The sequence below is a fragment of the Pipistrellus hanaki genome (genome assembly GCF_964339955.1).
Source record: "Pipistrellus hanaki genome assembly, chromosome: 3".
In the NCBI taxonomy this organism is placed as follows: Eukaryota; Metazoa; Chordata; class Mammalia; order Chiroptera; family Vespertilionidae; genus Pipistrellus; species Pipistrellus hanaki.
This window is the reverse complement of record NC_140505.1, coordinates 103231421-103257699: the sequence shown is the minus strand read 5'-3', so window position 1 is coordinate 103257699 and position 26279 is coordinate 103231421. Positions and strand designations below refer to the sequence as shown.

Below are 26279 nucleotides of genomic sequence, written 5' to 3'. Positions count from 1 at the left end.
TTTTCTTTTTACTGGAAGTATTAAAAATAGGATCTCCAGATAAGTGGCATAATTGAAGTGGCATTTTCTCAAAAAATTTCAGGCTGGCACACTATAGCAAATGCTTATGAGTATCAAGTTATAAATCGAATCTGAACTAAAGGGCTGGGAGCAACGTTATTAACAAGCGTGTGCTCCGACTGGGGTGAGGAGGCTCTGTGTCCTTTAAGTGGCAGTCAGAAGCTTTTTTTCCTCCCAAAATAACCACATTATCATTGTTATTTTTTGAGCTGTTCTTTCTTTAGCAATGAATACAAGTTAGGCCAGATTGTGAGTGACAGTAATGAGTGCTTTCTGGTTAGGAGAACAGAGCGGTAGACATGAGTAGGAAAACGGGGTATCAGCCACAAGCAGGCTTTATGGCCCCAATCCCCTGAGGGCGAGAGGACAGGAGTGATTTAAAGGTCCTTCAAAAATAGCTTCTCCCTCCTGTGCTGGTTTGCCACAGTGCTGGCTCCTGGGTCTGCATCAAAACAAGCCTATGACTTACTGGTTTAATCCCATTGTTCCTCTGCCTTATAGTTGGGAGTAGCTGAGTCAGGCTGGGCCTCAATTAAAAAGACTCTAGTGGAAATACAGTCCTCTAAATTTTAACTTTCCCAAACCTATCTAGAGGGGCTTCCTTGGTAAATGGCTTTTGTTTCATGGACCAGTTCATTTTGGTTGTAAGACTGAGTTAGAAGAGACTTGAACCAGGTTGTGAAAGTGCACATCATATTGTGTTGGAGAAAATATGAAAAAAAAAAAAAAGGTCTATATAGAATTTAGGCTGAGTTGTAAAATCTATCTTCATCTTTTACAGGAACTCACTAGGTGACCTGGAATAAGTTTTCAACTCCCTGCATCTAGAATTTTCAGTTGAAGCCATCTTTCCACATAGGAAGACTAGGGGGTTATCTCTAGATGTGTGGCAGCCATATTTCCCATAACTCAATAGGAACACATGGCCTAGGATTTTTTTTTTTTAAATCCTCATGCGAGGGTATTTTTTCCATCGATTATTTTTTTTTTATAAAGATAGTGGAAGGGAGGGGGAGAGACACACAGAGAGAAATATTGATGTGTGAGAGACATATCAATTGATTTTCTTCTAAATGCTCCCCTCCAGGGATCAGGGATCGGATCTGCAACTAGAGCATGTGCCTTGACTAGAATCAAACCCACAACCCTTCAATTAGAGGGCTGATGCCCTAACCACTGAGAAAATCAGCTAGGGCCTGAAAATATATATAACTATAACTATAACTATAACTATAGCTATAGCTATAACTATAACTATAACTATAACTATAACTATAACTATAACTATAACTATAAATATATATATATAAAATATATTTTTATTGATGTCAGAGGGAAGGGAGAGGGAGAGAGAGAGAGAAACACCAATGATGAGAGAGAATCATTGATCGGCTGCCTCCTGCATGCTCCCTACTGGGGATCGAGTCCACAACCCAGGCATGTGCCTTGACCAGGAATCAAACCATGACCTCCTGGTTCATAGGTTGATGCTCAACCACTGAGCCACGCTGTCCAGGCTGGAAGTATTTTTAACATATATTCATTTTAACGGAATATTGCCTACTGATTTGATGCATTTGTATCCATGATACTTGATGTTTGAGGATTCGGAAGAGTAGGGAGCTTGAAGATGGGAATGTTTAGGAAAATCGCATATACATGATTGCTATATCCTTATGAAAGTTATCAGTTTGGTTTATCACTGGTGAGATAAATTCTGAAAGCAGGAGAGATGTGTGTGTGTGTGTGTGTGTGTGTGTGTGAGGGGGCTGCTGAAAGGAATTCATTCATTCATTTACTCCTCTATCCACTTGGATATTTACTTTGTATGTGTCTGGCACTGTGTTAAGTGGTGAGAATATGCTGATGACTAGGATTTGAACTTCAGCCAGTGGATGACCTAGACAAGTAGACAGGCTTTACAGAATAACAGGTAGTGCTACAGCTTGGAAAATAGAGGCAGCACATGTGAGAAGCTCCAGACATGGTGGCAAGAGAAAGCTTCCTGGAGGAAGCAGTATCTAAGACTGAATGAAATTGAGTCATGTAAAGAAGGGTATTGGATGGCAAGACTGTTCAAGGCAAAGGAAAGAGCACGAACAGAAACCTAACAAGTCTGATAGTCTTTGAGGGAGCTGGCAGTATTCCAGTCTGGCTGGCACTTGTGAGGGGAGACAACTGTCTGGAAAGCTCAGCCTCCTTAAACTACTTGAACTTCAACTGCGTGTGATGGAGAATCCTCTGGAGGACTTTAAAGAGCCACAATAAGATTTTCACTAGAGAACTTTGACTCTAGTTTCACTGTGGAGAATGGCTTGGAGATGAGAGTGATTTTATCAAGGAAAGTATTAATAGGAGAGGACTGAGGGAGGGCAAATCCAGGACTCCACTGGAGGGTGGAGGGTAGTGGATGCACACAGTTTGAGAAACTGGATCAGATGTGGGGATGAAGGAGAAAGAAAGGCAAGCATGCTGCTTAGATTTCTGGTTGGAGCAACTGGGAGGAGGAGCAAGGATTTGGAGGGAGATAATGACTTTTATGTTTTTGGCCATGTTGGTTTGATTTCTATCTTCTTGAATTTGAATAGACTTTGCCCATGTCCCAAAATGTGGTCTATCTTTGAAAATGATCCATGTGCGCTTGAGAAGAATGTATATTTTGTGGCTTTGGGGTGAAATGTTCTGAAGATGTCAATTAATTCCATCTGGTCTAATGAGTCATTTAGGATTGATGTTTCTTTGCTGATTTTTTGTTTAGAGGATTTGTCCAATGGTGATAGTGGGGTATTAACGTTTCCTACTCTGATTGTATTGCTGTTAATCTCTCCCTTGATATCCTCCAGGAGTTTTTTCTTTTTTTCTTTTTTATGTATTTGGATGCTCCGTATTGGGTGCTTATATGTTTAGCAGAGTTATTTCTTCTTGTTGGATTGCTCCCTTTAGTATTATGGAGTGGCCTTCATTATCTCTTGTTATGTCCTTCACTTTGAGATCTAATTTGTCAGATATAAGTATTGCTACCCCAGCTTTTTTTTTCATTTTCATTCGCCTGGAAAACCTTTTTCCATCCCTTCACCCTCAGTCTGTGTGTGTCTTTTTTTCTGAAATGGGTTTCTTGTAGACAAGTTATATGGGACTTGTTTTCTTATCCAATCTATTACCCTATGTCTTTTGATTTGGGCATTTAATCCATTTACATTTATAGTTATTATTGATAGGTATTTATTTGTCACTATTTTTATTTTATACCCCTGTGTTCCTTCTTGGCTTCCAACTTCTTACCTTTTTTTAAATTTTTATTTATTTATTTATTTATTTATTTATTTATTTATTTATTTATTTATTTTTACAGCAGACCCTTTAGCATTTCTTTTCTTTCTTTCTTCCTTTCTTTCTTTCTTTCTTCCTTCCTTCCTTCCTTCCTTCCTTCCTTCCTTCCTTCCTTTCTTTTTTTTTTTAAGTTGAATATATTTATTACAGACATCTTAAGACCTGTAAACTCTACTCTGGATCACATCACTCCAGGAACTCAGAGCTGTTCATGATTGTACAGGAAATGGGGAATATCATAGGCTCACAAAGGATAAATGATAGAACTCAGTGTGGTACTTCAGGGACATCAACACATTGTGCGACATGCAAAAGACTATTCACGAATCACACAAAATATACATTCATTGTGCCATCCATCACATTAACGATTGAGCTGAAAATACATCATATCCAGCTAAGATAACTGAGGAAGGAAGAAGCTGGTTTGACTAATACCTCTAGGTTCCAAATAATCCAGCACAAAATTTACATAGCGTGTGGCCAGAGAAACAAGAAAGGGCTTGGGGATGGGGAGAGACCTAAGCCCAGGCAGCAAGGTTTCTGAACCTTGTGGTGTGCAGGCCTTCTTAACTCATTGAAAGAACCCATTGAGGCTACCCTCCGAGGCATCTGATTGGGTTTAAATGAGGGCTTTTATTTATTTTTTAACCTATCACCACATATAAAATTGTACCAGCTTTGAGAGTTTGCCCACCCTGTTTGAATCACTTAATCTAAACATTTCTAGAAAATCTGTATAAAGATTAATCTCTTGGGACAAAGTATTTACAACCAGCAAACTCACACACGAGAAGGAATTAAATTAAAAGGTGAATTAATTCATTGTGTAAGCACGTTCATAGTGCATCTCTTCTTCATGAGCTCCTGGACTCTCTCCTTTCTCTTCACCCCACTTTGAGGACAAAATAGGGGAGATCCGTAAATATACAGATAGATAAAAGATGGAAGGCTTCCCTTTGACATGTTTCTGCGGGCAAAGGAGGCAATTTTCCAAAGGGCCTCTAAAAGGAACAGTAGGTTTTGTGGAACTGTCCTAAAATTGGGGGCCCTCAGAAAATGGGTGCTGGCACCCCACCTGCATTAAGAAATTAACACACACACCCCTCCCTCCCCAATCAAGCATCAAGTCCAGAATTCTCAGTAAACACATTATCCTGCCCAGGAGCGGCCCAGATAGGATCAGAAAGAAAGAGAGAGACTGCAAATGGAAAGGAAGATAAGCTAAGAATGTGGTTTGAGTCCCAGCCCAAGGAGGAAGAAGCCTGGGCAGCGGAGTCTGGGGCTGGGCCGGCCTCACTGGGAGGTAGTCAGAGTGTCGGAGGTAGAAGGGCCCGGGGAAGGAATGCAGGGTGACGAGCTGGACTTCTCTGAGGACTCCTCGGCCTTCTCTCTGCCAGGCGGGTGGCGGGAGAGATGGACAAGAGGCCCTCCTTCACTCGCTTCTTCTGCTTCATCCGGCGGTACTGGAACCAGATCTTCACCTGGGTCTCCTTGAGTTGCAGGGTCGCGGCAATCTCCACCCTGTGGGCGCTGGTCAGGTACTTGTTGAAATGAAACTCTTCTCCAGCTCTGTGAGCTGCGTGGTGGTGAAGTTGGTGCCACTGCGTTGGGTTGGCTTGCGTAGCCGTACTCTCCAGCTTCCCCTGTTTTGGGAGGGTTTCTTTCGACTTTCATCCAGTAAAAGGTCTGTGCTGAAGAGGAGGTCTCTGGTGCAGGGGAGCGACAGGCTTCTTGGTGGCAGGCGTGGAGAGGGGACAGGGAGTTATTATTATCCCTTTAGCATTTCTTGCATTGCTGGTTTGGTGGTGATAAATTCCTCTTTTTTTTTTTTTTTTTTTTTTTTTTTTGTCTGTGAAGCTCCTGATTTCACCTTCAATTTTGATTGATAACCTTGCTGGTACAGTATTCTTGAATTCAGACCCTTCAGACCCTTCCTTTGGATGACTTTGTATATTTAATTCCATTCCCTTCTGGCCTGATGAGTTTCTGTTTGAGAAATCAGTTGCTAGTCTGATGGGGGTTCCTTTGTATGTAACTTTCTGTCTCTCTCTGGCTGCTTTTAAGATTCTTACTTTGTCGTTGGTGCTTGCCAATTTAATTATAATGTGCCTTGGAGTCGGTCTTTTGGGGTTCATTTTGCTTGGGACTCTGTGAGCTTCTTAAATTTGTGTGAGATTTTTTTTTTTTTTTTTTTTTTTTTTTTTTCCCTATACTATCAGGAAAGTTTTCTGTCATTATTTCTTCAAACAGGTTTTCTATTCCTTGATCAGTTTCCTTTCTTTTTGGAACTCCTATTATGCCAATATTGTTTTGTTTTGTATTGTCCCAAAGTTCCCTTAGGCTCTCCTCCTGCTTTTTAATTTTTTTTTTTTTCTAGAAGCTGCTCTAATTGGGTATTTTTTTTTTTTTCCATCTTGTCTTCTAGCTCACTGATGCGGTCCTCTGCTTCTTCTTCTAGTCTACTCTTGATGCTTTCTATTGAGTTGTTTACAGTAGCAATGTTATTTTTCATTTCTTCTTGGTTCTTCTTCATTTCCTCTTGGTTCTTACTCATATTATTGAATTAGTCTTCCATTTTTTTAGCCATCTAATAACCATTTTTCTGAATTCTTGCTCTGATAGGTTGCTTGCCTCTAATTTGTTTACTTCCTTTTCTGGTAATGCCTGCTTTTCTTTCATATGCAGGCTGTTTCTTGGTCTCCCCATGGTCTCTCTTTTCAGGCTGTATGGTTATGTAGTTATCTCTCTCCTGCATTGATTTAAAGGCACAAAATACAACACAACCAGGTACAACACACAAGGTACTGAACAGAAATGTATTTGTGATACTAATAATCTCCAATAAAGGTGACCCCCAGAGAAAGGCAAATTAGGGGATAGGAGAGAAAGAAGAAGAGTAAAAAGAAAAGAAAAAAAAAGGAGTGTCAAAATGAAATTGGGAAATGGTAAAAAAAAAAAATAAAAGAGACAAGAATGAGACTAAGAGAGAAAAGGGGAACAAACTATATATATGGGGAGAAAATTTCAATAGAACAACCACTAATCCCAGCAAATGCCAGCAACAGTACTTGGAGATTAATACAAACTACAACACCAACTAATATCAAGTGAGGCAAGGGAAAACAGAAGTAAAAAACAAACAAAAACAAAGCAAATAAAAAAATACCAAACAACAACAAAAGAATAAGCAAAAACAATCTCACTAAAAAGCATAAAAATTCAATATAATCAACATTCAAGCAAACAACAACAAAAGGACAGAGAGAAAAACAATTTTTTTTATAGTTAAGACAGCAAAGAGAGTGGTGTGTATGTACTTGGAGCAAGGGATAGGAAATTAGCTGTAAAAGTAGGGTGAAATCTTAGCAGGGGGTAGACAGAAAGAATAGGGAAAATCTAAAGCAGGAAAGGGTTAAGATAGCAGGACACCAAAAGGGGAAAGGTTAGGAAGAGAGTGATGGCATGAAGGTCCTGTTGAGATATGGTTAAACAATGCTAAAGGAAAGATGAAAATAGAATGTAGAACACTAATTCCAATGTTAAATAAAGAGAAAATAAAATGACACTTAAAAAAAAAGAAAAAAGAGGTAAAATAGCAGTAGTAATAATGCTGATTGAAAATAAAAATGTAATAATTAAAAAGGTAAAATCAAATGAGGAAAAAAGAAAAAATATTTGTTTAAGTAAAAGATGCAAAAAATGAAAAAAAAAATTAGAAGAAAAAAATGTGCAGTAGTAAAGGTCAATCACTTCCTCTATTATTCTGTTTGGCACGTCGTTTTCTCAGTCTGGACAGTATTGCAGTTCCCTGCTTTCCACTGCTCCTCAGTGTTGTAAGCCTTATTTTTAAATAGGCGGTATTTTAATTTCTTGTATTCCTTTATTTTTGATTAAATAAAAAAAATAATAAAAAGTCAGTTTGTGATTCAGCCCCTAGGTGGCAGCATTTCTGGATTGACTTCCCAGTCTCTTTGTTTTCTCTAGCCTTCTTTCTCTATGGCCCTCGCTACTGGTTTGTGGAGGTGAGCTGCCTCAGAGCTGGCTCTCCGATGGTCTCTCCCTGCTCCCATCCCCAGTTTCCAGAAAAGCAACTTCCCCTTGCAGTCTCCCAGGGTATGCCAAACTGGGTGATCCTTGCTTAATAATCAGAAGCAAGGGAATAAAGAGGAAAAAGCCCAGGTGTGCGAATGATGGGTCTGTGTGCAAGTTTAAGCAGACTGCACACCTTTTAAATTCTTATGCTCTCCCTCCGTGTCAGATCAGAATGGGTTGCTTTTTAGAGATCCCAGCTTTGAGGACCCCCTCCACCAGATCACACCAGACCCAACAGCCAGGGACTTTTCTAGGCCCAGACTTCCCCAGTCCTCCAGGTCCTGCAGTGCGTGCATTTCTCTCCTGTCGCCGCCCCTGCCGCGACCCAGATACCTCACCTTATCCCCAGCAAAATCTGACCTTTCCACGGTGGAGTGAAGAGCTCCCTTGAATCCGCGTGTTTGTGCCAATTGGGGACTCACAGCTGTTCAGTGGTTGCCACAGTTGTGGGTTTCCAAGCCTCCAATAAGATCCACTTTTCCTTGCAAGATGGAGCAGTGTTCCGTCTGAGGTCTGGGAGAGGTCTCAGCCGCAGTGTGGGCTGCCTGGTCAGGGAACCCCGTCTAGCAGTCCTTCACCTTCTCTTAGAGTTCTGCTATCCCTTAGTTTGCCAACAAACCCTCCCCAAGCGACCTTCAGCTGCTCCTTCTATCTGCTCCAGGACAAGGCTCGGAACACGTCTGTCTATTCTGCTGCCATTTTCTCTAGCTCCTCTGTAGAGCAATTTTAAGTTCACAGCAAATTTATTAGAAAGTATAGAGTTCCCTACTCAGCCTTCCCCACTATAAACATCCCTGCGCCAACATTGACACTTCATATCACCCAAACTCCATAGTTTACATAGGGTTCTCTTTTTCTGTTGTATATTCTGTTGGTTTTGACAAATGTATGATGACATCTGTCCTTCATTAGAATATCACACAGAGTAGTTTCACTGCCCTAAAATTCTCTGTGCTCCACCTGTTCATCCCTCCTGTAGCCCCTGGCAACCACTGATCTTTTTACTATCTACAGTTTTAACTTTCCCAGAATGTCATATGCTTAGAACCATATAGTATGTATAGCCCTTTTTACATTGGCTTCTTTCACTTAGTAATATGCCTATGTGTTTTCTCCATGGCTTGATAGCCCATTTCTTTTTAGCATTGAATAATTTTTCCAACCTCTTCTTCTGACTGTCCTCAGCTCTCTCAGGCTGCCTGCTGGAACAGACAGAATCAAAGGCAACAAGGATGTGTAAAGGGTCAACATTTTTTTGGCCACTGAAGTTGAGAAAGTTACCCCTAGAGAAAAGCTACATCCCTTTATTTTTTCTTTATTTTTATTTTTTTAAAATATTTTTTTCATTGATTTTACACAGAGAGGAATTGAGAGGGACAGAGAGTTAGAAACGTCGATGAGAGAGAAACACCTACCAGCTGCCTCCTGCACACCCCCCACTGGGTATGTGCCCGCAACCAAGGTACATGCCCTTGACCGGAATCGAACCCAGGACCTTTCAGTCCGCAGGCCAACGCTCTATCCACTGAGCCAAACCGATCCCAGCAAACTACATCCCTTTAAAGCTCTACCTGAATATGTAAATTTGGATTTTTTTTCATCCTATTCAAGTGGGCAGATTAACTCTTTATTTGTAGGGCCATATCACATGGGACAGTCCCACAACTGGAACTTATGCCATCTCCACAGACTCTTTCCCCACCCCTTGCTTTCTGTGTTGGCTGCTAATACCATCCTGTTGTCACTGCTGTCAGGCTCCACTCCGCCACTCTGTTCCCGGAGATGTGCTGTTATATCGGATGATGTAAGCTGGCCTGAATGCAGGTGGGTTTTGCTGCCACAGAATTGGTACAGAATGTCCTAATTTTATTGATACAGAGCTGGCTTTTCTTGTAGTCAAAGAAAATACCCCCACTGAAGTAGAGAGAACCTTCTTTCCTCTGGTGTTAAAGCATTTGATCTGAATCCTGAATGAGTATCTGCCTGCCCGTCTCTCTTTCTGGTTCTGGTGGGACAGGATGCAGTACAATGGAGACTCCTGCCGAAAAGATCCTGTTTTGAGTGGCAGGGTCACTCACATTGATGTGTTTCTTCATCCTGTTGAAAGACATTTTCTTCCAGCCCCCATCAGTGGATATCTAGGTCTGTAGTGTAGCACAGTAAAAGTTCTCAAAGTTTGTGCTAGTGTCTTATAAATAAGTTCTCCTTATGGATTATCTATGCTAAGCCATTGCCTTAAACTCTTCTCTCTCCCACAGTAATGTTGGCTTTATTGTAAAAGACTGTTTAATTAGGGAACCCGCATATCTCAATGCTCTGGGACAGCTCTCACAGTTTCTTGATAGTTTAAGGAAACTAATTTTATGTCTAATCATTTAACTTTCTGATTATGGAAGCAGAAAATTACTGATTCTTGTGGAGTGTTACAAAAGGAACAACTTAACTATAGAAAGAATGGGCTTTCTGCAAACATGTGAAGAATTATAATAATACTTTGAGAAATAAAGTATTCTTGTCATGCTTTATTTTGCTTTTAATTACAGTTTGCTAACTCATATATAATCTCATGAAATTATTTGAGAAACATCTTTATTTTTCTGTTTCCTGTTTGCCCTTTTCTGTTTTGAAAATTTTATTTATCTTCTTATAAAGCTCTATTTTTTCTGCAAACAATGATTTCTGTAAATAACACTGCTGGTTAGAGCAGCAGACTGGCTTTCATCCCTTCTCTGTGGTGATACACTCTGTCTACTGAAGTATTGACATAAAGTCTGCAGGCTCAGTGATAGTGTCTACTGTGTCTATTTACAGAAAAGAAATTTGCCTGGACCTATTTTTGGGGGGGGCAGGGGAGAGGGGAAGGAGATGGTTATGGACATTGGTACATTGTTCTGAGAATGATATGTAAATTGCTATGAAGCATGCAAAATATAAAGCAAAAAGACAAGATCTTAGACATCCAGTTCTCAGGATCCAAGATTAGAAATTCCAAATACCATAGCAAGTAGCTAAGCTGAAATAAGAAAGAGATGGCAAAATAGATAACCTGGAAGAGTCAATGGAAAAAGTGATTTCAAGAGAATGATAATATTTTATTTCAGGTTCTTGTAAATATTAGCCATGACCTTCAAAAAGAGACAAATACTGAAGGAACCATGAAACTCATGACATAAATATATATCTTTATAAACCTACATGTATGAAAAGGGGCAAGTCCTGGAAGGAGGATGTAAAATGGAGTGCAGTGAGAACAGAGAGTTCTGATATCTATATTTATTTATTTATTTATTTATTTATTTATTTATTTATTGAATATTTTTTAAATTAAAAAAAATTTTAAAAAATCTTTATTGTTCATATTATTACAGATGTTCGTCTTCCCCCCCCTCCATTGCTCCCCTCCACCAGGTTCCCACCCCACCCTCTGCCCTTTCATTGTCCTCATCCATAGGTGCATAGTTTATGTTCAGTCTCTTCCCACATCCCCATCTCCCTTTTTCCCCGAGAATCATCAGTTCACTCCCCTTCCATACCTCTGATTCTATTATATTCAACAGTTAATATTGTTCATCAGATTTAAAAAAAATTTTTTTTTGGTTTTTAGATTCACTTGTTGATAGTTACGTATTTGTTGTTCATAGTTTTTATCTTTATTTACTTTCTCTTCCAAATGAACCCCCATCAGCAATTCATATAATTCTGGTTTGGTGGTGATGAACTCCTTTAGCTTTTTTTTTTTTATTGGTTAAGCTCTTTATCTGGCCTTCGATTCTGAGTGATAGCTTTGCTGGGTAGATTATTTTTTTTTTTATTTTTTTTTTTAAAATCAATCTTTATTGTTCATATTATTACAAAGGTTCCTCATTTCTTCCCCCCTCCACCAGGTTCCCACCCCACCCTCTGCCCCCTCCCCATCCCCCATTGTCCTCATCCATAGGTGCACAGTTTATGTTCAGTCTCTTCCTCCCTCCCTTTCCCCGATAGTAAATCCCTTTTCAGATAGTAAATCTGTTACTTAGCATTTTCTCATATCAATAATACCTCCACATGCCCAATGATACACTTCACACAAAAGACATTTTCAAATAGGTCAACCAGCCTCATCCAGGCCCCACCCAAGGCACTCACAGATCAACACCCCAGCGCTATACTAACTCAACACATCCAGAACTAAGCCTTCATCACTTGATTCAGCAGACCCTCAAGTTCCCGCAAAAGTTTCCAGCCATGTCTGAGAGGCAGCCGTGGGCAGGTACAGGCGAGGAGCGAGCTGTTTCGGGCCTGGCTGCTCCGGGCCTGGCCTCTGTTGCTCTGGTTCGTTCCACAACCAGCTGCTCCGGGTCTGGTCACTGCCGCTCCCGACCTAGTTGCTCTGGACTTGGCTGTTGCTGCTCTGGGCCTGGCCGCACCCAACCCGGCTGCTCCGGGCCTGGCCGCTCCCAGCCCGGCAGCTGCTGCTCCGGGCCTGGCCGCTCCCAGCCTGGCAGCCGCTGCTTCGGGCCTGGCCGCACCAGACCCGGCTGCTCCGGGCCTGGCCGCTCCCAGCCTGGCAGCCGCTGCTCCGGGCCTGGCCGCTGCTGGGTATATTATTTTTGACTGTAGGTTCTTACTATTCATCACCTTGAATATTTCTTGCCATTCCTGTCTGGCCTGCATGGTTTCTGTTGAGAAATCAGCTGACAATCGTATAGGTTAGGGGTGTCAAACTCAATCAGAGAAGGGGCCAAAATCTAAAATCCAGCCTAAATCGCGGGCCGAATGGTTTACTGAACAGTCATAAACTGACAATGTCATAAACTGACAGCGGAGTGCAGTGATGACAGCGCGGTGCAGGCCACATTGCAAGGCCTGGCGGGCTGGATTTGGCCCGCGGGCCTTGTGTTTGACACATGTGGTATAGGTGCTCCTTTATAGGTAACTACCTGCTTTGCTCTTGCTGCTTTTAATATTCTCTCTTTGTCTTTTGCTCTTGGAATTTAAATTATGATTTGTCTTGGTGTGGTCCTCCTTGGATTCCTTTTGTTTGGAGTTCTGTGCGCTTCCTGGACTTGTAAGTCTAATTCTTTCACCAGGTGGGGGAAGTTTTCTGTCACTATTTCTTTCAGGATGTTTTCAATATCTTGCTCTCTTTCATCTTCTGGGACCCCCATAATTCTGATGTTGGTTCACTTGAAGTTGTCCCAGAGGTTTTTTTTTTTTACATTATCTTCAACTTTCTGGATTCTTTTGCCTTCTTGCTTCTGTGGAGGAGTGTCTTCTGGCTCTTTATGTTCCAAATCTTTGACTTGATTCTTGTGATCTTCCATTCTGTTTTTAGGACTCTGTATAATATTTATTTCAGACAATGTATTCTTTATTTCTTTTTGATCCCTTATTATTTCTAGTTGATCCCTTTTCATATCCTCATAGGTCTTGTTTATTTTATCAGCCTTTTCTAGGAGATTCTTGAACAACCTTATAAGTGTGGTTTTGAACTCTATATCCAGTCGCTTTTTGTCCTCCATTTCTTTCGTTTGTGATCTATTTCCTTATCTGGGCATTTTCGCAGCTTCCCTGAAGGGGCGGAGTTTCAGGGTGGAGCCTACAGCCTTGGTTTCCGTCAGCCACACCCTATGCAGCTCCTGAGTCTCAGTATTCCTCAGGGTCCTTCGGTACTCGCTGCAAGCACCTCTGAGAGTGAGGTGCCCTCAAGTTTTGCCTGCTACCAAACAGTCTAGTCTCTCTCCCCGAACTGGGGTTCAGTTCAGTTGGAACTCCTTTCCGCCAGGGCAATCCCATGGCACAGCCAACAATCAGTTCTCTGCGTGCAATGTGTGTGCCTCCGGGGGTTCTGCCTTTTGCCGCTCCCCCTGGTATCCACCTTACAGCCCAGTCTCCCTCTGTTTGAGCCTGGGTCCCCGGAGTCTGGCCTAGAACTGGGGTTCAGAGCAGTCGGAACTGGGGCTCAGCACAGTCTGGAGCTTTTGTCTCCTTCCCACTAGGGCAATCTGGCAGCAGAGTCAACAGTCTGTCCTCTGCGCGCAATGTGCTCGCCTCTGGGACTTCCTTTCGCCCCTCCCCTGAGTTTCCGCCCAGACTCCCTCCTTATGTGTCTGGGTCCCCAGAATCTCGCCTAGAACTGGGGTTCAGCGTTGTCGGGTCTGGGGTTCAGCACAGTCTGGAGCTTTTATCTCCTTCCCGCTAGGGAAGGCCAGCCATGCACTCAGCCGCCCCCTCCTCTCCAGCTCCGTCCTCTCTGTGTGTGCCGCGTGTCTCTGTACCTTAGGCTTTTACAGCTCCTCCACTCTTCCTTCTGGTTTTCTCCTTGCTTCTTGTTGTAGAATTTCCAGTCAGTCGACTTTCCTGTAGTTCTGGGTAATGTCCACTTTATATTTTAGTTGTATTTTATTGAAATTGTTGTGTGCAGCTGCGGTTAGGTGTTTACCTGTGCAGCCATCTTGGATCCTCTTGATATCTATATTTTTTTAAAGAGGTGGGATGCTGGGTGAGTTTAACCCCCCCCCCCCCCCCTTTTGCATTCAAAGAAAATTAATAAAAAGAACTAGAAATTTTCCTGCCAAAACATCTTTTCTCCTTGTGTTCTACAAGTAAAATGTGTTTTTTGTCTGTCTATAATTATGTCTCTTCTTGCACAATTTTCCAAATAATCATACAGATTTATTTTATTTTTAGCTACATTTGCAGGGAACACTGTGAATGGTCAGATTTAAAGTCCAGGCTATTTTGTAAAGTGAAAATTAGGGGGCTCAGATGGGGAGGAACCTGTAGAGATAGCTAGTCACTCCCAGGGCAGGTACAGGTGTGGGTTAGGTTCAGCTGCTTGGAACACGTGAATGCACTCTCTGGATGTAGGGGTACTGCTGGGGCAGGAGTACCAGGCATTTATTCAGTGATGGGCATCAGTTTACCTGACAACTTCTGCAAGACTGTTAGCATGCATAAAGCAGTATTTAAAAGTAAGATATTGTTTACTATAAACAAAACCACTATAGCTTAAGCCACAATATTTGGTGATTAAAGGGATTTATTTTTTAAGCAATAACTTTATTTCTCATGGAGACATAATTTTATTGTTTAGAGATCATCTGCCTTCCACAGCCACAGGCTGTACTCAAAATGTATTAGATGCCAGAGTAATCCACTTAAGGAGAGTGAATTTCAAACCTACTTAGAATCCACATAACTGCTGACCAGATGGTGGCTATAGAGCTTGTGAGAGGGGCCTTCAGGCTTCTTGAGGCCTTCAGACCTCGGCAAATGCTGAGATGAGCCACCTTAGGTATAGTGCCTCTAGTTAGAATGGCAAGAAGGAGGCAGAGGCCCAGGGACTGGAGAATTGTAGACACAGGGAAGCAGCAAAGCCAACTGGTCACCCACCGACCTGTCCTCTCTTGGACCCCATAGCATAGACAGGACACACATGGATGTACTACTAGCATAATGCCAAATGGACCGATTTGTTAATTTGGAAAACAAACAAAAATCTAACTTTGTGCTTGATTTCATGTGAAGTACTCTGATAAATCGAGTCATTGTGGGGAGAGTGACTTTCATACTTGCAGTCAGACTTATTTTGCAAACGATTTACCATCTCTTTGGTGATGTGATAATCTAGGTTAAAAATGAAGTGAATCTAGTTACTGTTTCTGATTCTTTTGTAAGCTAAACTGTAGTGTGGAGTTCAACCCACTCCTTTTTCTTTTTTTTTAATTAATGAGAAAACAGAAGCCAGAAATGTTCTGTGACTTGTCTAAAGGACAGGCTGCGCATGTCCTGGAGCAAAGGACTTTTGGCCTGGAGAGGGCTTTCTCCATTGTCACCTACAGGAAAGCTGGTCATCATTTTGGAATAGAGGCTCTTATTTACTGGAAGTCTGGTCTATTTTTGTTCTTCAGTAATTCTGTTTTCATTTGTATTTCATTGATTACTAATGAGACTTGTCATTTCCCCACAGGTTGATTAGAAATCTTTCAAAAGCCCATAGCTCTTTTCTTGTGTTAGTGGATTCAGTGATGTGAGTGGGAGGACTGGCCCCTGTTTGCCATGTGGGGTGATCATGTTTAGAAAGCAAGCCACAGACTCTCAGAGGTGGAGGAACCTCAGTAATCACCGAGCCTGATTTTCACTTTCAAACTGAGAAACGGAGATGCATAGAGACCAAATGACCTGTCAAAAGCCAGAGCTGTGACGGGACCTGGGACTCTTGACTGTGACTATATTATTGTAAGGATTGCACTTCTAAACAGAAGGGCCCATTACAGTATGTTAAACTGCAGAATTAAATGTAGTAAGTTTTAGGAGTTCAAGCTGGCTGGTCTTTACCCCATAATCTGAAGTGTTTACTAACCAGTTTCCAGGATCATCTCATGTGTTCCACTTTCCTATAAATGGAGTGCTTCCATCTATCTAATTGAGGCTTCCTGCATGTTAATAATTCCAGCCATAAATTTTATTCCATGATGCAAAACCTCAGAACCACAAGTGATGCTGGATTTCATTGCCTGATTTGTGGTTAATTACCTAATGTACATTTTGTTCTTGGAGAATTGCCCTTGGTTACTTTTTATATATTCTTTACTTTTGTGTTCTTATCAATACCCAGCTGTTATTTCATCTTTTATTTGTTCTTTTATGAGTTGCCAGTGCCACAGGGTCACATAATTAACCAGGAGAGCATACATATTTAAAATTTGCCAGGGAAGAAGCGAAAGAGTATGGTACTTCTGTAAATAAAGGAGATGATAAAGATGGATGGTTTGTTAGAAAAGTGATGCTCTAAGCAAATGGAATATGACACTATACTATTCTCTAAGGTTTTTCTTTAAATTCACATTTTCACTACTGTAGATCCTCCAGCACAGAATGTTAGTTACTTTCATGCATTTGCCTGTGAACATGTGGAGCTCTTTGGAAGTCTCATGTACATATTAAGTTGAACATATCCCACTTCCCCATGTGCTTTCCTTCTTGCCAAATGGCATCACCATTTATCCAGTTATAGAGCCCACAAATTTGTTGCAATCTCCCTCAGCCCACATCTACTTCATCAGCAAATCCTGCTGACTCTACTTTAGAAATTAGTTCTGAATGTAAGCAGTTCTCACCATCTATTTCTATAACTATGTCTCTGGTCCAAGCCAGCATCATTGCTTAGCTGAAGTCTGCATTGGTCTCCTAACTTGTTCCCCTCTCCAAATACTTATTCTCTAGTCTGTAGCTGGATTTATCTTTTCATGATTTAATATGATCATTTTTTATTTATGGTCAAATACTAACTTGGCATTTTAGTCTCACTTAGAATATATAGTCTAAAATGTATTATGGCAAAATAAAAATAAATAAATAAATAAATAAATAAATAAATAAATAAATCACAGGTAAGTATCCTATATGATCAGGCCATAGGGATATAACTGACCTATTCTGGCATTCTCCTTGACTTGCACTCTAGGCACACAAGCTTTCTTGCTACATTCAGACATACCAGACATGTCCCTTTTTCTGGCCTTCACACTTGCTCTCCTCTCCTTCATGGATGTTCCAACTGGGTTTGCTCTCTCATTTCAGTCAATTATCTGCTAATGCCACTTCCTCAGAAGGACCCACCTTGACTCTCACATCTAAATTGAACTCCTTGGTTACTCTCTATGCCCTTAGCCTTTATTTTGCTACTAGTGGCCTGATGCATGAATGAAGATTTATGCAAGAATGGGGCTTCATTCCTCTGGTGGTGGGGGTTGGTCTTTGCTCTGCCAGAGCAGCCTTTCTGTACTGGCCTGGAGCCACCTTTCTGCCTTCCCACGCTGCCCAGAGGTCCCAAGCACCTGGGGTGGTGCAGAACGCCTGTGTCATTGCTATGGTCCCGCCCCATCCCTGGTGCTAGGCACCTGTGTATGCAAATTAACCCGCCATTTTTGTTGGGTTAATTTGCATACTCCCGATTGGCTGGTGGGTATTGTGAAGGTACAGTCAATTAGCATGTTACTCTTTTATTAGGTAGATATTGAATATGTTGTAGAAGCATTTGCTTGTTATCTGCCCCCTTGACTAGATTGCAGCCTCCATTAGATAGGCATTGGCTTTTGTTTACTGTTTCTGCTACAGAAAATAAATACTTGTTAAGTGATGAGATAATTTAGTTTGAATTTAGAGAGTTTGAAAAGATATGTGGGACTTCCATGTGGATTTGTTAAATTAACAGCTAGAAATGTGAGCTCATGTCCATGGGAGAGGTGTAGGACCGAGCCTAGCTTAGTAAAGGATGCCGTAACCTCTGGTGAATGTGCAGCAGGAGAAGGGAGCTGAAAAAATGGGATAGTGGGGAACCTCACATGTGAGGGATGGGCAAAGCAGGCCACTTGTGTGGAAAGAAAATAAGAAAATATCAACTACAGGGTAACTGGGCCCAGGACTTCTTAGAAGCTCAATTAGGGATTGTTGCTTGAGTGGGGGATGCATTCTGAGGGCAAATGCTGCTGAGAAGTTTTGTATGAACAGAAGTGTGGATGGTGGATTTGCTAGGTAAGGGGTTGTCATGGATCTTGGGAAGAGCAATTTCAGAAGATGGCATCAGGAGGCCACTGTGGTGGGTTCAGGGATGAAAGATGGTTAGACCTGAGGATTGTTTGAGATGGTCTGAGAGAAATAAGGCAATAGCTTATGGTAGAGCCTTAATATTACCTGTCCTTGCTTAAATGCATAGTCCTTCCTAAAATGTATTTTACAAAGTAGGCATTCATGTGTGTGTATACATATGCACACATATAATACATGTATTATATATATATTTCATATATTAATTATATATAATACACATATAACTTGTCTCCTGATTATTTTAATAATAAAATCTTTGACTGGGTCAGAAAAACTTACCACTGTTAATTTTATATGTTTTCTCTAAATAGATTTTAATTGATGAGTTCTAATGGTGAACTTTATTTCGCAAATCCCATGCAATCACAATGAAATAGGAATTGGTACCCCTCACTCCAGCCCCAGGATCTAGAAAACAACCTGAGGTTATTTGAGCTCCAGTTTTAGTACTGTCTTTATTACTAATTAAGTAATAATCTTGCTTTAGTGTGAGTTGCTTCTTAGTAAAGCATGAGCTGATAATATTTTTTAAATTTTAAGTCTTTATTGAAATATATCCTGCATATAGTAAAATTCATGATTATTTTTTTTAAACATATTTTATTGACTTTTTACAGAGAGGAAGGGAGAGAGTCAGAGAGCCAGAAACATCGATGAGAGAGAGTCATCGATCAACTGCCTCCTACACACCTCCACCTCCCCTACTGGGGATGTGCCTGCAATCAAGGTACATGCCCTTGATCCGAATCGAACCTGGGACCCTTTGGTCCGCAGGCCGACACTCTATCCACTGAGCCAAATCATGAGGTTTCGGCTCATAATTATTTTTTATTGAGCTACAGATTGTATACATTAAATGCACTCTTTTAAACTGTGCAGTTCAGGTTTTAATATATTCACAAAGTTATGGAACTGTCACCACTATCTAAGTCCAGAATATTTTCTTCATACCCCAAAGTAACCGCATTTGGGCCTTCTCAAGCCCTCTAGCAGTCACTAACCTACTTTCTATTTCTATGGATTTGCCTGTTTTGGATATTTTCTATAAATGGAACCATATAATATGTGGCCTTTTGTGTCTGGATTTAGCTAAAATAATGTTTTCAAGGTTCATTCATGTTGTAGTTTGAATTAGATCACTATTCCTGTATTTATGGCTGAATAATATCCCATTGTATTGATATACCACATTTTGTTTAAACTCTGGGGCTTGTATTGTGCATGAAGACCTCTACAGCTTACACAGCCAACATCATTAGGCACTTGAGGTTCCTTTGCTAATAAACCTCTGGGACTCTTGTGTGTCCCCATGCTAAACCAGGGGACAGCTTAGGGGTTTTTCTGGTTCCTAGCCAAATCCTAGATCTGCATCTTGTCATGCATTTATGAATGGAACTCCTGGGAAGGTTCAGCTGGGAGCCAAAGGGATGTCTCTGTGAAGACTAGCAAGCATTATAGCTGGCTCATCTCCTTTCTGTCATCTTTTTCTGTAGATGACCTGACCATGTTCACATTCCTCAAAAGGAAACACTTCCAGAACAGTTTCCTCAGGATGGGTAACTAAGTGGATTTCTGGGGACTCATGCATTCTTAAAAAAAAAATAAATAAAATAAAATAAAAATAAATAAATAAATATATATATATATATATATATATATATATATATATACACACACACACACACAAACAAACACACATATACATACACACACACACACGAATAAAAGAGAAACATGCAAATTCACCATCACTCCTTTACACCACCAGCCAATCAGGAGCGATTATGCAAATTAACCCAACAAATATGGCAGTGGCCACGGAGCTGGAGTGAGCAGGAGGCTTGGGTTGCCCTTGGCGATGGAGGAAGCCAAGCTTCCTACCTGCCTTGGCTGGCCCTGGCCTCCACTCAAAGCTACAAAGTTTCAATTATAGAAGATAAATAAATCCCAGGTACTTGCTTCTAGCCCTGGCCTCTGCTCAAAAAGTTGCTGGAAAAAAAAAAATAATAAAGGAGGGGCTGGGAAACTGGATTGCTGTGGGGCATGGCCAGCCTGAAAACAGCCCTCAGCTCCTCACCCAGACGGACCACACTCTCATGGGGTGAGGGTCCCTGTTGGGGGGCTTGGCCAGCCTGAAAACAGCCCACAGCCTCTCCCCCAGGCTGGCCAGGCATTCCAGTGGGGACCCCTACTCTGAAGGGGCTGTGGCCAGCCTGCAAACAGCCATCAGCCCCTCATCCAGGCTGGCCAAGCACCCCAGCCGGAACCCCCATCCTGAAGGGGGTGTGGCCACCCTGAAAACAGCCCTCAGCCCCTCACCCAGGCTGGCCACACCCACCCAGCAGGGACTCTAACCCCATGGGGGCGTGGCAGGCTTGCAAATTACCACAGGCCCCTCGCCCAGACTGCCCCACATCCCAAGGGAACCCCCACCCTGATCTGGGACACCCTTCAGGGAAAATCAGCTGGCCCCTACCCATACACCAGGGTAATATGCTAATTAGACTGGGAGACCTTCCAGGAGACCTTCCGGACATTCTTCTGGACAAAGACATGGTGGTGGGGCTGAGGCAGAGGTGGTTAGAGGCCAAGAGGGGAGGGCACTCCTGGGTGATCAGGCTGATGGGGGTCAGGGCCATCGGGGGGTAAGAAGACCAGCAGGGGGTCAGTTGGGGGCAAGCAGGCCAGCAGGGGGGCATCTGGGGGCGATCAGGCTGGCAGGCAGAGTGGTTAATGGCAATCAGGCAGGCAGGCAGGCAGGCAGGTGAGCTGTTAGGAGCAAGCAGTTCTGGATTGTGAGAGGGATGTTCGCTGGGCCTCTAGCATATATATATATATATATATATATATATATATATATATATATATAACATATAAAAGCATAATATGCTAATTAGACCAGATGAAGCTGAGGCTTCGAGGGAAGCTGGTGACAGGAAGGAAGGCCTGCAGGAAGGAAGGCCTGCGCTTGCATGAATTTTGTGCATCGGACCTCTATATATATATATAATATTTTTATTGATTTCACAGAGGAAGGGAGAGGGACAGAGAGAGAGAAACATCAATGATGAATGGGAATCATTGGTTGCCTCCTGCATACCCCACACTGGGGATGGAGCTCACAACCCGAGCATTTGCCCTGACCGGGAATTGAACTGTGACCTCCTGGTTCATGGGTTGATGCTCAACCATTGAGCCACACTGGCCGAGTGACCCATGAATTCTTAAGTGGTAAATGTTCTTTCATGGAGCCTAATGCCCTTGATTTTTTTCTAAATGTACTCCCCGCCCCCCCGCTTCAAACAGACTGGATGACAGGGATGGTTGTGATCAGAGTTCTCCAGTACTCCTGTTATTTAGAGCAGCGTTTTTCAACCGCTGTTCCGCGGCACACTAGTGTGCCGCAAGATGTTGCCTGGTGTGCCGTAGGTGCAGACAAGACAAGAATTTTATAATTTTTCACTATTTTGTTTACTTAATATTTCATAATAAAGTAATTATAAAATACTTTCTTTGTGTTTATTTGATTCCTATTCAAGAGAATTACTTTATATATAGTCAATATAGGCACAGAGTTAAATTTTTTAACATTTTCTAATGGTGGTGTGCCTCGTGATTTTTTTCATGAAACAAGTGTGTCTTTGCCCAAAAAAGGTTGAAAAACACTGATTTAGAGATTCACCAAGCTCTGGGTTTCCTTGGCTCTGTGTGGAATGGAGCATAGGCAGCTTTAGTGAGACTCCTCCTGCACGTTTTCTGTTTTGGAGGAATTAATTTGTGTGGAGAATGACTTCTAATTCCCTTTTCCTTTTGATCTTACCCATGGGAGTTGAATTGTTGCATGGAAAAGGCATTTTTCCATATGCTATTCCTTGACTTGGGTGTATATGGGGAGAGAGAAGAGGAGAAAGTGGTATGGGCTTTCATTGAAAATCTCAGGAGGGTTCTGCAATTCACATTGTTTCTGGTTTGCTTTTAAAGTGTTACTTGCATATGTGAAATTATAGGGTACATATACTTGATTCTTGTGTTTTGGCTGAAATGCTTAGTTCCACATAGAACTACATCATATATTAGAAGGCATGTGCTTAGCAGTAGTGAAAGGGGAAGTGTGCTTAATCCCTGCTTCATGTATGCTTTTCTTATGTCAGGCTGAGAAGAGCCACATCAGAAGTGGTTCAGACTGGGGATCTTGGTGCCAGAGTAGCATTTAGGACACTTACTGGTCACTGCAAGTCAATTATTAGGCCTACCCCTGGGCATGTCACCCAATCAGTGACAAAAACCACAAGCTTTTTTTTTTTTTTTTTTTTCCTAATGAATACTTAACATTATATATATATATATATATATATATACTGCCCCATCACAGAGGTAAAATGTCCTTTGTTATTTTCTCCAAAAGTGCCAGTCCCCTGCCCGGTTCCTTTTGTTGACTTGTCTCTAATTCCAGGTTTTCACTAGAAGGCATGAGAAAATACAGGTTTACTGAATGCACACTCTACTCTTTCCACCGTGATGGACATGTCCTCCTGGTACCAGCACGTCCCTGTGTTGTTGACCCAAGTGGGGCTTGTGCAGCATTTTACTTCTCATCTTGCCTCATCCCTGGGCAAAGATGGGAGTGTGGGGGAGAAGGAGCTAAATGACCCTTTTTGGATCCGAGATACTCTTCTTGGGACACATATTCTGCTGGAGCCTGATAGGAACTTTATTCCTGGGCAGTCAGCAGCAGAAGGCATCTGCACTGCAGGAGTTTCTGGCTACAGAAAACCTTTATGCGGTCAGTTAAGTGATGTGTGTGCGCTGCGTCTCCTGGGAGAGAAAGCCAGTCCAGTTGACGTTTTGTTTTATCTACATGATCTCTGTATTGGGATTTTTATTTTGGAAGCATCTAACCTCAAGTTTGTAGTTCTTCTGTGGTGTGAATGCCACCAAAATTGATGGCTCAACAGAATTGGTTTTCTGTTGGGTTGGACTTTCGGTGCCTTTTGAGCCCCATTTGCAGAGTTAATGGATCTTGTGGGTTTTTCCCCACTGAAAACATGCAGTTTTTTTATTCTATTGAATTGTGTCTCTGCCGATCAAGAGCTCTGCATAAGGGAAATGTAACAGACAATTTTTGGAACTAGCAGTGGAACAGAATCCTATATAGCCTTCCTCTAAATTATAGGTAAAAGTTTGCACAATTAAAAAAATCATGCACTAAATTGAAATAGTTGGCTATGTTTTTATTGGTTTGTGACCATGAAACTTGATCTCAGTGCTAGAGATTTCAGATTTGCCTTAAGGCAAGGTGTGATCATTGGCAGTTGTGCCCATGATCTTTCAGTCAGGCTCAGAATTAGCATTTGGTGGGTTCAGAACAATATTTTGACTATGTTCACATTGCTGCTAATAATTGCTTTAACTTTAATAAAAACTAAGCTGTTAACACATTGTTTTTTCCTCTCAGATATATTAATGCTACAAAATCTGATATATTTATGCTGTGAAAATCTTTTCCCCCAATAGACCAAAACCTTATAAAATCAGTTGTCAAAGCTTTTAAAGCTGTGGTTCTTTCAGGAAATCAGTGTAAATAAAATCAGTCTGACTGCTTTAAAATGAAACTTTTCCTGGTATTTTCAGAGATTGCATGATTCCTGATGGTGAAAACATCACCATTAAATAGGATTAGAGTCAGAATTACAATGAATTTTAAAGTAAATATGTTAAAGGCTGGTTCTGCTTTCTCTGAACTCCAAAGAATAAGTAGGGATAGAGGCTGCAGGAGTGTGGACTCCGCTTTGGAGAAAAGTGAGGCCAGCTATAAACAAGTGAACACTCTAGAATCTTCATAATTTCCCAAAGGATCCTTTAGTATTGGGCAATCTCCAATTTAGAATCAGAATACTATATGTTGATGATAAGCAGCCTTAATTTGTTAATCCAATATTAAGAGGGCATTAAAAATAACATATAATAGTAAATAAAACAACCCTTTTTATTTTAATCTTTTTCTAATAATAAAATGTGTTTATTTTAGAAAGCAGGAGAACATGAATAGGAACAAAGACAAACTGTCTATATATTTTTAAAAATATATTTTGATTGATTTCAGAGAGGAAGGGAGAGGGAGAGAGAGAAACATCAGTAATAAGGGAGAATCATTGATTGGCTGCCTCCTGCTTGGCCCCCACTGGAGATTGAGCCCACAATCCAGGCATGTGCCCTAACTGGGAATTGAACCGTGACCTCCTGGATCATAGGTAGACACTAAACCATTGAGACACGCCAGCCCGGCAAATTGTCCATATTCTTAAAGCCCATATTCTTTTTTTTTTTTTTTAATATATATTTTATTGATATTTTACAGAGAGGAGGAAGGGAGAGAGACAGAGAGCTAGAAACATCGACAAGAGAGAAATATCGACCAGCTGCCTCTTGCACACCCCCTACCGGGGATGTGCCCGCAACCAATGTACATGCCCTTGACAGGAATCGAACCCGGGACCCTTCAGTCCGCAGACCGATGCTCTACCACTGAGCCAAACCGGTTTCAGCTTAAAGCCCATATTCTTAACTCACTATTAACATTTTGGTTTATTGCCTTTTAAAGATAAATATGATGAGATTTAATTCTTTGTTTTCATTGATTTGCTATATTTTTTTACTTTACAGAGTCACAGTTTTGTTTTAAAACCTACAATCAGTGACTATCTCTAGGGCATCCTGTGGGTATGAGATTTTCAACCTAGAAAATTCCAGAAAATATTTAAGAAAGAAGCCCACTTCTAAAAACCTCTAACTTTTCTGTTGTTGTTAATCCTCACCCAAGAATATTTTTCATTGATTTTTAGAGAGAGTGGAAAGTGAGGGAGAGACAGAGAGAAACATCGATGTGAGAGAAACATATCAATTGGTTGCCTCCTGCACGCACCCTGACTAAGCCTGGGGAACCTGCAAACCAAGGTACATGCATGCCCTTGACCTGAATCAAACCTGGGATCCTTCAGTCCATGGGCTGATGCTCTAACTACTGAGCAACTAGTTAGGGCAAAACCTTCTCTAATTTTAAAAAGAACTTCTAGTATGTTGTCATCTTTTGGAAATGAATTCTTTCGAAGAATTTGTGCTTTCTATAAGTAATCCAAGACAGTATTGAGATGAGTTAGAAAATGTAGCTTGAACCAATGAAGCCTAATTTTTGCTGGGTTTATATTTCTGTCCTTTTATTTCACTATAGTCTTTCTGAGAAATAATTATTATGCCTATTATTACATATTAATAAGGAATACTATGTTACAATTGAAAATAAGTAAGAAAAAAGAGGATGAAAGGAAGAGTTAGAAAAAACAAGACAATTAGAGGTCAATGAAAATATACTTGTCTCAGAGCTTTTAAGCAACCGAAGCAAAAGGCATGATTTGTCAGGAGAATTAGTGTTCGTTAGAGGAGAAAAGCTCTGCTCAGGAGACAATGAGATATTTCTGATACTGAGCCCAGAGTCAAATTTCTCCCTTAGGAACCCAGAACAGTGCTGCGAGAGGAGCCGCAGCTCCACAGCCTCCCTGAAGGAAACAATGATGTGTTGCTTGGAACTTGTCAGTGAGCAGGCTCTCCGGTGCTTCGTTTGTGCCAGGGGCTTTTCTGGGCCACAGCTTAGCTTGGGCGCTGCTAGATGGGCCTGGATGCTGCTGCATGGTCTCCGTAACAAGGAGGCCCAGCTCGGTGTTCTGAGGGGCGGCAGGGCTTCAGGATGGGAAAATTACAAAATAGAGCTATGCTCACCCTCCTGTTTGTCTCCATGCATGTCTTCGTGTGGACCCAGTTCATATAAAAGGCTTTCTTACTTTGCCCTCACATTCAAAGGTAGTGTTTGCCATTACCTCTGCACATCCATTGCAACTTGACAGGCTTTTAAAATGTCATATGATTTTAATCTTTTCCCCGCTTGTTTTGGAGTTTTCATTAGAGATGTTTTGGATTTTCATTAGAGATGTTTTCTACTTGTGGTTTTATTAAATATGCTGAGTTTGGGGACTTATGTTTTCTATATAAGTGTCAACCAAAGGTCATCTTGCTGACAGATCTTTGCAATTTATGGCATTTGAAGATTAATATCCAAGAGCCATTTTATGTAGGGATAATCAGGAAGAAGTTTGGTGGGGCACAGGTGTCACCCACTTGCCCCTTCTTTTTTATTCTTAATCCTC

General features: G+C 41.4%; 1 protein-coding gene and 1 pseudogene across 5 annotated transcripts in view; one reads left to right on the top strand and one right to left on the bottom strand.

Moving 5' to 3' along the window:
• Positions 1 to 26279, top strand: part of ATP8A2 (ATPase phospholipid transporting 8A2) — a 563643-nt gene that overhangs the window by 19324 nt on the left and 518040 nt on the right. The window lies entirely within an intron of this gene.
• On the bottom strand, positions 4450 to 17018 carry LOC311618625 (homeobox protein Hox-A1-like; annotated as a pseudogene). The gene is made up of 3 exons: positions 16904 to 17018; positions 15042 to 15096; positions 4450 to 5167 (listed from the first exon to the last, which is right to left on the bottom strand). The product of its transcript is annotated as a homeobox protein Hox-A1-like (transcript).